Source organism: Egretta garzetta, unplaced genomic scaffold (genome assembly GCF_000687185.1).
Source record: "Egretta garzetta isolate BGI_Z169 unplaced genomic scaffold, ASM68718v1 scaffold1, whole genome shotgun sequence".
NCBI lineage: Eukaryota > Metazoa > Chordata > Aves > Pelecaniformes > Ardeidae > Egretta > Egretta garzetta.
The window spans coordinates 73,089-82,104 of NW_009258542.1; the positions used below are offsets into that span (position 1 = coordinate 73,089).

At 50.2% G+C, this 9,016-nt stretch overlaps 1 protein-coding gene across 1 annotated transcript in view; it reads left to right on the forward strand.

The window, feature by feature from the left end:
- Positions 1-9,016, forward strand: part of PPP2R2B (protein phosphatase 2 regulatory subunit Bbeta) — a 115,709-nt gene that overhangs the window by 61,011 nt on the left and 45,682 nt on the right. The window lies entirely within an intron of this gene.

Sequence of the window (9,016 nt, forward strand, 5' to 3'; positions counted from 1 at the left end):
AGCTCCCCGGTTGCTGGGATCGGGCTGCGTCCTCCCAGTTTATGTATTTGGCTTTGAGGGGCCAAGTCCTGTCCGTGGCAGAAAGGTGGGAGCAGTTTCTGTTGCTGGGGGTTTCTGCACCAAACCTTACTCTTGCCCTTTTCCTTCGCTCCCAGCCCTTTCCCAGCTCCTCGTACGGCAGGCGCGCCCGGCGATGGCCCTGCCGGTGAGCAGTGCGGGGGTGAGACACAAACCCCCCTCAGAGGCAGGAGGAGGGACTCTACACAGAGCTGTATTTAGAGAGAAGCTGCCAGAAACTGGTCCAAATTGTGCTCACGTCTGGTGTGCTTCCCCTTGCCAGGGACCCACGCAGCCCTGGGAACCAGCGAGGCTTTGGCGTTTTATTCTTCAAGGCTTTGTTTCTTTAATTAAGAGAGAGCTTTGCTTTCTCTTAAGAGAAAAACCTGCTGTTGAAACTGCAGGGTTGTTTTTAGATTCATTTTACCTCTCCTTGCGCTTTTTGGAGGGAGGCGTCTCCTTAGGGATGCTCGTGTCCCTTGGGAGGCATCCATCCTCATCGTGCCAGCGGTCCTGCACCATCTCTGCACTTGCTGGAGGGGGGCGAAGCATCCCGCCCAAAGTCATCAGTGTGTTTGTGTACTGTGGCTTGGCCACAGGCAGCGCTTACCGTGGTGAATACGGCCAGCGCCGGTGTTCCTCTCCGAACAGGGGCACCGCAGCTGCCTGTGCGGCTTGCTGCCTTTTATGTCTGCAAGGCAAGAACGCAGCCAGGCTGAGGAATATGTAGCTGCTCACTTTGCTGACTAGAAATGATCATCATGCCTCCAGACAGGAGAGATGCCCTGGTTTGAAGTACCACTGTACAGTTGAATTCCTGACTTTTGTGGCACTTTGTTCTCTAGCTTTCGAGAGCTACTGCCTCACCAAACCTCCTTCTTTCCTTGCAATCTGTTTCTGACAACGTGCGAAGTTATTGACAAGGTGATGAAATCTGGTGGACTAGGATTTGCCAGAAAAAGAAGGCTTTTTCCCTCTGCATATGCAGTCTCAGGCCTTCAAATGAGACCACCACCCCCCTCTAAAACCCATGTGCCAGTGTGCAGCATACTGGGTTCAGCTGCAGGCGGTGAGTGCCCGGCTGGTGGCCTCACGGCCCATGGTGGCCTCGTGGCCCATGGGTCCAGCAGTACCTTCTCAGTGCATGTGCAGGCCTCAGAAGAGATGTGGGTGGTAATTAGCACGAGCAAAATACACTGTGGTATCATCCTTGCGAGTTCTCCTCCATTCAGTGCTGGATACTGCTCAGCAAACCCTGTCCCTTCTGCCTGGTTACGATAAACCCGCAGCAATTTTGTCACCTAGAAAGAGGAGTAATTTTCAGTGCAGTTTTACAAAGCCAGCCTCAAGACGCATCTGTTTTGTATCAGCCCGGCATCCAGGAGCTTTGTGTCGTGGTAGGTGGGACAGGCAGGAGTCACTGCGGTGTTCGGGGATGGTAACACAAGCGCACCTGGGGAGTTGGCCCCGATGGGGACTCTGCAAATGCTTCGCCATCCGCTGATGGACTTGACTTCTTCAGCGAGGTTAGTGTGAGAGAATATGAATATGGTCAAGTTGCGCCAGGGGAGGTTTAGGCTGGACATAGGAAAATTTCTTCACCAAAAAGGTTGTCAAGCCATGGAAGGGGCTGCCTACGGAAAGGGTCGAGTCCCCATCCCTGGAGGGATTTAGAAGCCAGGCAGACGAGGTGCTTAGGGACAGGGTTTAGTGGTGGGATGGCAGGGTTAGGGGAATGGTTGGGCTTGGTGGTCTTAAAGGTCTTTTCCAAACTAAACAATTCTATGATTTTATGATTAAATGGGAAGACACTCCCAATGGATGACGATACTAGCTCATCCAGATGAAGCTTTTGGGAATAGTTTGTCAGGAAAAATCCTGCCTTGGCAGAGCGCTTGGCGAGACTTGAGTTCTGCAAAGTTAATGTTTGGTTTTAGTTGCCATTTACTCTTGGCTGTTCTGTTGCCTTCGGTTGTCCTTGCAGAAAAGCCTTTCTGCCAGCCGGGGCTGAGACGCCCGGTGGCTCTGCGAGCACTGGGGGCTCTGGGTCCCCCAGCCCAGCCCGGTGAGGAGCTGCAGGGGCGGCTCCTTCTCCAGGCCCTTGCCATAGAAACAGGGGCTGCGTTTTCCCGGCGCGGTTTAAATCGTCTCTCTGCATGACAGTACATTAAAATAGAAGCTTGTTTTAACCATTGCACTTGGTTACCTCCAGTGTGAGAATGCTAATAGACAGCTTGGCTAGATTCAGCTTTTGTTACGCTCTTGGCAGTGCTATTTGGAGGCTGGAAGGCTATTTTAGGTATATTTAATTACAGTTTTTTCTTGCTTAGCGCATAGCTGCTGGTACAATTATTAACCTGTAGTGAAAAATGTTGAAGCAGATGGGAAATATTCAAGGCATTCTTTTGTCCCGCCCCCCTCCAAAAGACGAGGAAAACAATATTTATATTTATCGGCAAGCCTTGTTTTCTGGCTAGCAGGGTTTGCAAGCAGTTTACCGTGTGCGTTTCTTTTACTTTCCAAAAGCCATTGATTTTTTGCAGCGTTGCAATTAGAAAACAAGAAGCCTATAAAATGATGTTATTCCTCTATTTTAAAATGGAGTTTCAGTCTCCTGCTGTCTTTTTATTGGTTTCTCCCCTTTCCAGCCCTGCTGAATGTTGCTTGAGTCAGCGTGTTGTAATTGGCCTGCAGAGCTCCAGGTCTTGCTGGTATCACTTAAAACCCAAACAGCTTTGCTAAAATTTCGCCATTCTTGGGCTTCCCGTGTGATAGAAAATGCGCACGCTCCAGAGCGGCTCCTGCTGCAGCTGCACGGACTGGGAGCGCTTGGCTAATCGCTTCCTGTAATTAAATTCTTCACTAGGAATAAAGTTAATCTTCTCAGAGCATGTAAAACCTGACCCGCAGCCTGAGCAGGCAGAAACACCGTTGTTTATAGGCATCTTTTTCCAAGTGTAAAAGGGTCTGTTCCCAAACCAGAAGCAATTAGTATAATTAGATATTCCTCGTCCTGAGCCAAGGCTATATAATAATAAACTGTAACTGATAGGGCAGCTTTCTGCTAAAGATTTCATAGATTTTCAAGGTCGGAAGGGATCGTTTTGCCTGTTCACTTTGACCTGTGGTAAGCCACAGCTCTGCTCAAGCCCCGTCCATCTGATGGGGTCATCAGCTGTGCCCGTCAGGCTGCTTGGGACTGGTTTTGCTGGTGTTTTACTTCTTCTAGATTAACATTTCTCAGCCCTATAGCGCTCAGTAAGTTTGGCAGAGAGAAGTCAAGGAGACTTTCCCCAACTCTTTTTCTCTGTGTTTGCATAAACACATTAATAAACTAATTGACCAAATCCTTGCTGGCTGGCGGAAGCATTAAGCTGGCTATGGGTAGCTGACTTGAACCATATGGTTTGGTCCCAAGGCTTCTTTGGGTTTTTAGAAGAGGTTCAAAAAGTGCCTATTTGCATCATCTTGAAACATTGACATTCCAAGCACAAATAGTTTTGCATAATTTATTACTCTCAGTGTAGCTTTGCTCATACTCCTAAGTTCAACTTCAAAGTACTGCATCCTCACTCGTAATTATTTATGTGCAGCAAAACAAAACAAACAACATTAAGTGCCATCCCAGCATTGCTGTGTTTCATTTGATGGAGAAACTCAACATTCCTTCATAGTCATACAATTTCTTGTTCATTTATTAAGAGCCAAAGTCAGAATAAAAATAACCTTTCCAGCAGCCATGAACATTTGCCTTTCCTGGAACTTAGACTGGTCAAAACCAAGTGCTTGTGGAAAGCAAATACGTGTTACCTGGATGATGCCAGGTACTCACCGTCAGCTGTTTAATTTGGACAATTAAGGTCCATTTGTCAGTTCTACTTTCATTTAGAGAGAGATCCACTCGCCAGTTCTCACACACTGCCTCAGTGCAGCAATATTTCAGCTGCAAACAATGTCAGGGAGCGTTCAGATTCTGACAAGGCTATTATTTGCTTCCCCCATCTATTTGCAATACAGCACTGGAAGATACTCCTCACCTCTAGCTAAAAAGGTCAGCCTCTTCCTTGCTTTATATTTGGGAGGCTGCCTGTCGTTCTGGGATCCTTGTTGCTCCTGCAGCTCATTAGCAAAGGCAAAGCTGCTGCTGGGCGCGTTGGGTAGCGGTGGTGGGCTCCCACTGCGCGGGACAAGCCGTGCTGGCAGCAGAATTGGGAGTGGTCCTATTGAGCAAGCGGTGGGGTGGTAGAGAGATTGCCCTTTTACCTTTGCAGCAAATATTCTTATACCTAAAATCAGGAATGTAGGCAAAACATGCAAAAATGCCCCAGTAAGCAAAATGCTAAGGATGCTCTGAAAGTGGGACTTAACCAGACCTGCTCTGCTTGTGCAATCTGGTTTGCCAGTTGTTAGGTTCCCCTCGTCGTGATCTTGGGTTTCCTGCTCATCGATTCTGCCCTAGCTAATGTACTATCATGGAGAGCAACGGGGACTTGCTCTCATGATCTGCATCCCTCCCATCAATGCTAATGAAGGGTACCAGGGAGATGTCTACCATTACAATAGACAGGGTCTGAATAAATCAGGGTACATGGATCATTGAGCATCTTTGTTGTAAAACAAATGGCCTGTGGTCAGTTAATCATGAAAAGAAACATCTCCCAGACCTCCTGGCATTATTCATAAGTCCTAAATCCTCTTCCAGTTTCATAAACACAACATCTGTTAAAATACGGAGAAATTACAGCCTGGAATGGTTGTTGGAAATGTGGCTGCCGCCGATTGTGAGGGAAAAGGAATGAGAGATTTTTAATGTTTTTTGCAAAAGGCTCCTCTCTCCACCATTGAACCGTCCTTTTCTCTTTAGCTTGCAGGTCTCCTTCTGCTGAGTCTCCCTTTCTCTCCATGCCTGCACAGACCCGCTTGGGTGCCACAGGAGCCCCCGAGCCCCGCAGAGCCCACATGGCTGGGGCAGGGACCCTGTTGGGTCCGCGCTTGCTCCGGCACCCCCATGATGGGCAGCGTGTGCCCCGAGCTGCTTATCCAGGTTGCCATCGGACTCGGCTGGTGGCTGCGCGACCTTCGGTAGGACCCCCGCGGTCTGGTACGTCTTGGCTTTGCCCCTTCCACGTAAACGCAGCAGTCTTGGTACAGATGAACCGTCTTTGTTTCCTGCCCTCGTTTCTCCCCCGTTGGAAGGGGAAAAAAAATGTGCTGGCAGGTCGCCTGTTCTGATGGTAACTCCCAAAGGTCTGTCCGCTCGTTGCTTAAGAGCCGTCCCCGCTGCTCCCCAGGGGTGACCAGCCGTAAGCTACGTGCAAACCCCTTCCCTCTCCTTGCCCTTTGCTGACTGGAGGTGGGAGTCCCAGTTTGTGCCTGGGAGGCTCTTGCCCATGGCGAGCCGTGGGGCACCAGCGGCAGCGCGGTGCCAGCACCCGGGTGCTCTCCCGCTGGTGGGGTGAGCGGGGAGAGGGGGGGCCCTGGCAGGAGGGCAGGCAGCCCCAGCCCTGCTAGAAAGGTGGGGCAAATCAGGCATCGAAGGAGTGAATTTGCATATTGAAGCAGCATAAAAGGAATCAGAGAGGGTGAAAGCCAATTAGCAGATCAAAGGCAGAGAAACCAAGCCCCAAAGAAAGGCGTTGGTAAAGCAGAGTACTCTGGAGGGGATTAAAAATAGGTGTTAATAAACCAGGGCTGTTCAGCCACAAAGTAGAAAAGGAAAATAAAATGCTTGAGGGCAATTGGAGAGCTTCCTTGTCCCAAGCCCCCCTGTCTCTGCAGTTGGTGCCCAGCAGCATCGGCAGCAGCACCCAGGGGTGCCCCGTGCAGGGGGCTCACCCCCACCCGGCTGCAGGACACAAGCCATAGGCCTTCCACCCTTCCAAAAAGGAGCTGCTTGGGGATGGCAATTCCTCTGCCACCTGCACCGCAGCCCTTCACACCCTTAAAATTAAGTGACTGCACTGCCGGACCTGCTGGAAGGGTGATGCTGTGCTGCAGGGAGCCCCAGGAGGGGGGAGCTCCATCTTTCCCAAAGGGCCTCCTGGGTTTGATGGTGTTTTGTGGACCAACTTGCAGGTCTGAGGCCCTGCATGTATGGCGGCAGCGCTCCCGGGGGGGCTGAGAGGCCATTAATTACCAGTAGCAATTAATCCATGGGGGAAGCCTGGACAGTCGGCGTCGCAGTCGGTTGCGCTGTTGCAAAACCAAGGCGCTGTGCATTAGAGCAACCAGACCTTCTGACAACAGGCTGGTTTGGCCCAGCCCTTAAACACTGAACTCCTCGCTCACTGGCTGGATGTATGCACCTTTTTTGGTAGAAAGTCACAGATTCACTGTGGTTTTTTCACCTAGATTTATCTAATTCTACATTAAACTGCTTTGAAGTAGCTCCCGGCCATGTAAAACTGGGTGCTCCGGGCCACATCGCAGCCTCTCTCTAAGGGAGAAGCTGCCTTTCCATAGCAGCTTTCTGCTTGGTCCTTGGCCCTGGACATCAGTTGCTGCTGTTGAAGGCCTAGAATTGATGTCTGTTGCTTTTCCATCATGATTTAAAAAAAAAAAAAAAAAAAAAATCTAACTGTGGCCGTCCCAATTTACAGTTTGTGCTTCAAGAAAGTGGCTCTTATGTCTTGCCAGCCCTCAGCACGTTCACTTGTTAAATTATGCATATGCTAATGAAGTGTGAAAATCAGCCAAATAACAACTCTCTGTAATCGCTTAATGTCCCCAGAGCATTGTGGCTTTTTTATTATTATTATTTTATGATTTGTGACCCATTCTGAGTCACGTTTCTGCAGGGCGTTCTTCCAACAACTGAGGTTAATTAGTATTTTCACTTTTTCCCCTTCTGAAAGAAGCCCAGGCATGTGCTCACAGCCCACAGTGCAGTTTGTGTTTTCCATTTGGAATTAAGTAATCCCCAGATTTTCATTAGAGTGGGGAGCAGCTTCCCAGCACAATTGCTAAAATCCACATCATTACCCTCGGCTTGCACCCGGGCGTGTTGGAAGGGACCACGTCAGCCGTTGGGCGTCCTGCAGTTGCTTTTGCTGCGATGGCCGTTTTGGGGGAATGATGCTGCTCCTTGTCCCCCCCTTGACAGTGTCCCCCATCCCTGGGATGGAGCACTGTCTCGCCTTGCATGCAGGCAGCCGCAGCGGCAGCCTTGCTGATCTGCCCAGAGCGTTGCTCCAGAATATTAAAGCATTTGTTGATTCCCCAGCTCTCCCGTCGCTGCCACAGTGGAAGCCTACACAAACAATTACGTCGGATGCAGGCTGTACCAGGCAGGGGACAAACCAGCGTGAGGAGGATGTTGCACTGACAGCTGGCTCTGTCGCTAGAAACCACTGTTCCTCCTTCCCGGCATGAACCGATGTCAAGCGCCGTGTTTGGACGCTGCACCATCCCACCTGAGGCGGGCACGTGCGAGCTTTCGTGGTACCAATCCCTCTGTGTAGCAGAGATTTTCCAAAATTCATTAGTGTTACAGGGCACCTCCAGACTTGACAAGGCATGACTGGGCTGGCAGCGACGCTCGGCATCACCAGAGGTGGGTGACGCTGCGGCGTTTGGGTGGGGAGCTCTGAGCTAAAACTGGCTGTGACTCAGGCTTAAAGCAGGGTTTAAATCCATTCTACGTGCTATACGGCCTTACTTGAATAATGTAAATCCCTTGTTGGTGAACCTCAGCAGGCAGCAGTATGAGGAGAGGAAAGCCCAATGCCTTGTTTTTGGATAAGTGTTGGGCAGGCCCATGGATGGCATATAAAACCAGCATTGCCTAACATCTGGTAACATCTGGTAACCTGCTTTCTCACTGAGAGCATGGGGAGGAATAGAGATGGGGTACCTAGCTCTTGGTGTGGTGACGATTAATACTTGCAAAGCCTTGAAATCATTTCTAGAAGATGGTCTGTGAGAGAACACATTGCTTATCACTGCAGGTGTTCAGTGGAACCTGTTGGATGTTTTATAGTTATGTCTGTTTGGTGTTGACCATGGGTGCTTGAAACACACTCAATAACCCTTCTCCTGCTGGATCGGAGCCATTTCTCACGCTCACACTGCTCCTCTCGTGTCGGTAGCTGGCTCGTGTTGAAGATCTTTATGCTTGTGGTGCCCCGCCGCTCACCTGGGAGATACGTGCTGTGGAGTCAGGCTCTTCACTCCTAACCAGAGCTTTGCTGAAACAAAGTGTGGCCAATAGAAGAAAAATAGTTCTATCATCTTTTGTGCCAAGGCCCTAGCTCTTAGGAAATTACATCGTTGTTAAAAAAAAAAAAAAGAAAAAAAAAAGACATACATAAAGCCCAATGTTTTCAATGGTGACTGTTTAAACCCAGGTGATTCTGCCTTGCAGCCTGCGCCATAAATCAGAGGTTGGAGCGAGCCAGTGGCCAGCCAAGGTCTGAAATGTCCCTGAGCCCTAGGTCACCATGGGGAACAGCAAGGGATGTGCTCGTAATAGGCTCTGGCCTCCCTAGAAATTATTAATTAAATCTTATCTTCTGCATGCCTGAACGCCACCGGTGAGACCCTGCGGACCTGAGCAGCCCCTCGGACAGCTGTAACCGGTGCTTAACCCACCAACACCCCCATCCCACCCATCCCGGCTTCTGCAGGCCACCATGTCCCTCTGCCAAGGTGACGCTCTCAGGGGTTCGCTGGGGCAGGACGGGCCCATTCCCTGCACCGGCTTCAGCTGTCCTCGGCCGGAGCTGTCGGCTCCAGTGCTTTCATAGAATCATAGAATCATAGAATCATAGAATGTTTTGGGTTGGAAGGGACCCCTAGAGGCCACCCAGCCCAATCCCTGCAGGGAGCAGGGACACCTTTAACCAGATCAGGTTGCTCAGAGCCCCCTCCAACCTGGCCTGGAATGTTCCCAGGGATGGGGCCTCCACCACCTCTCTGGGCAACCTCTTCCAGTGTTTCACCACCCTCATTGTAAAGAATT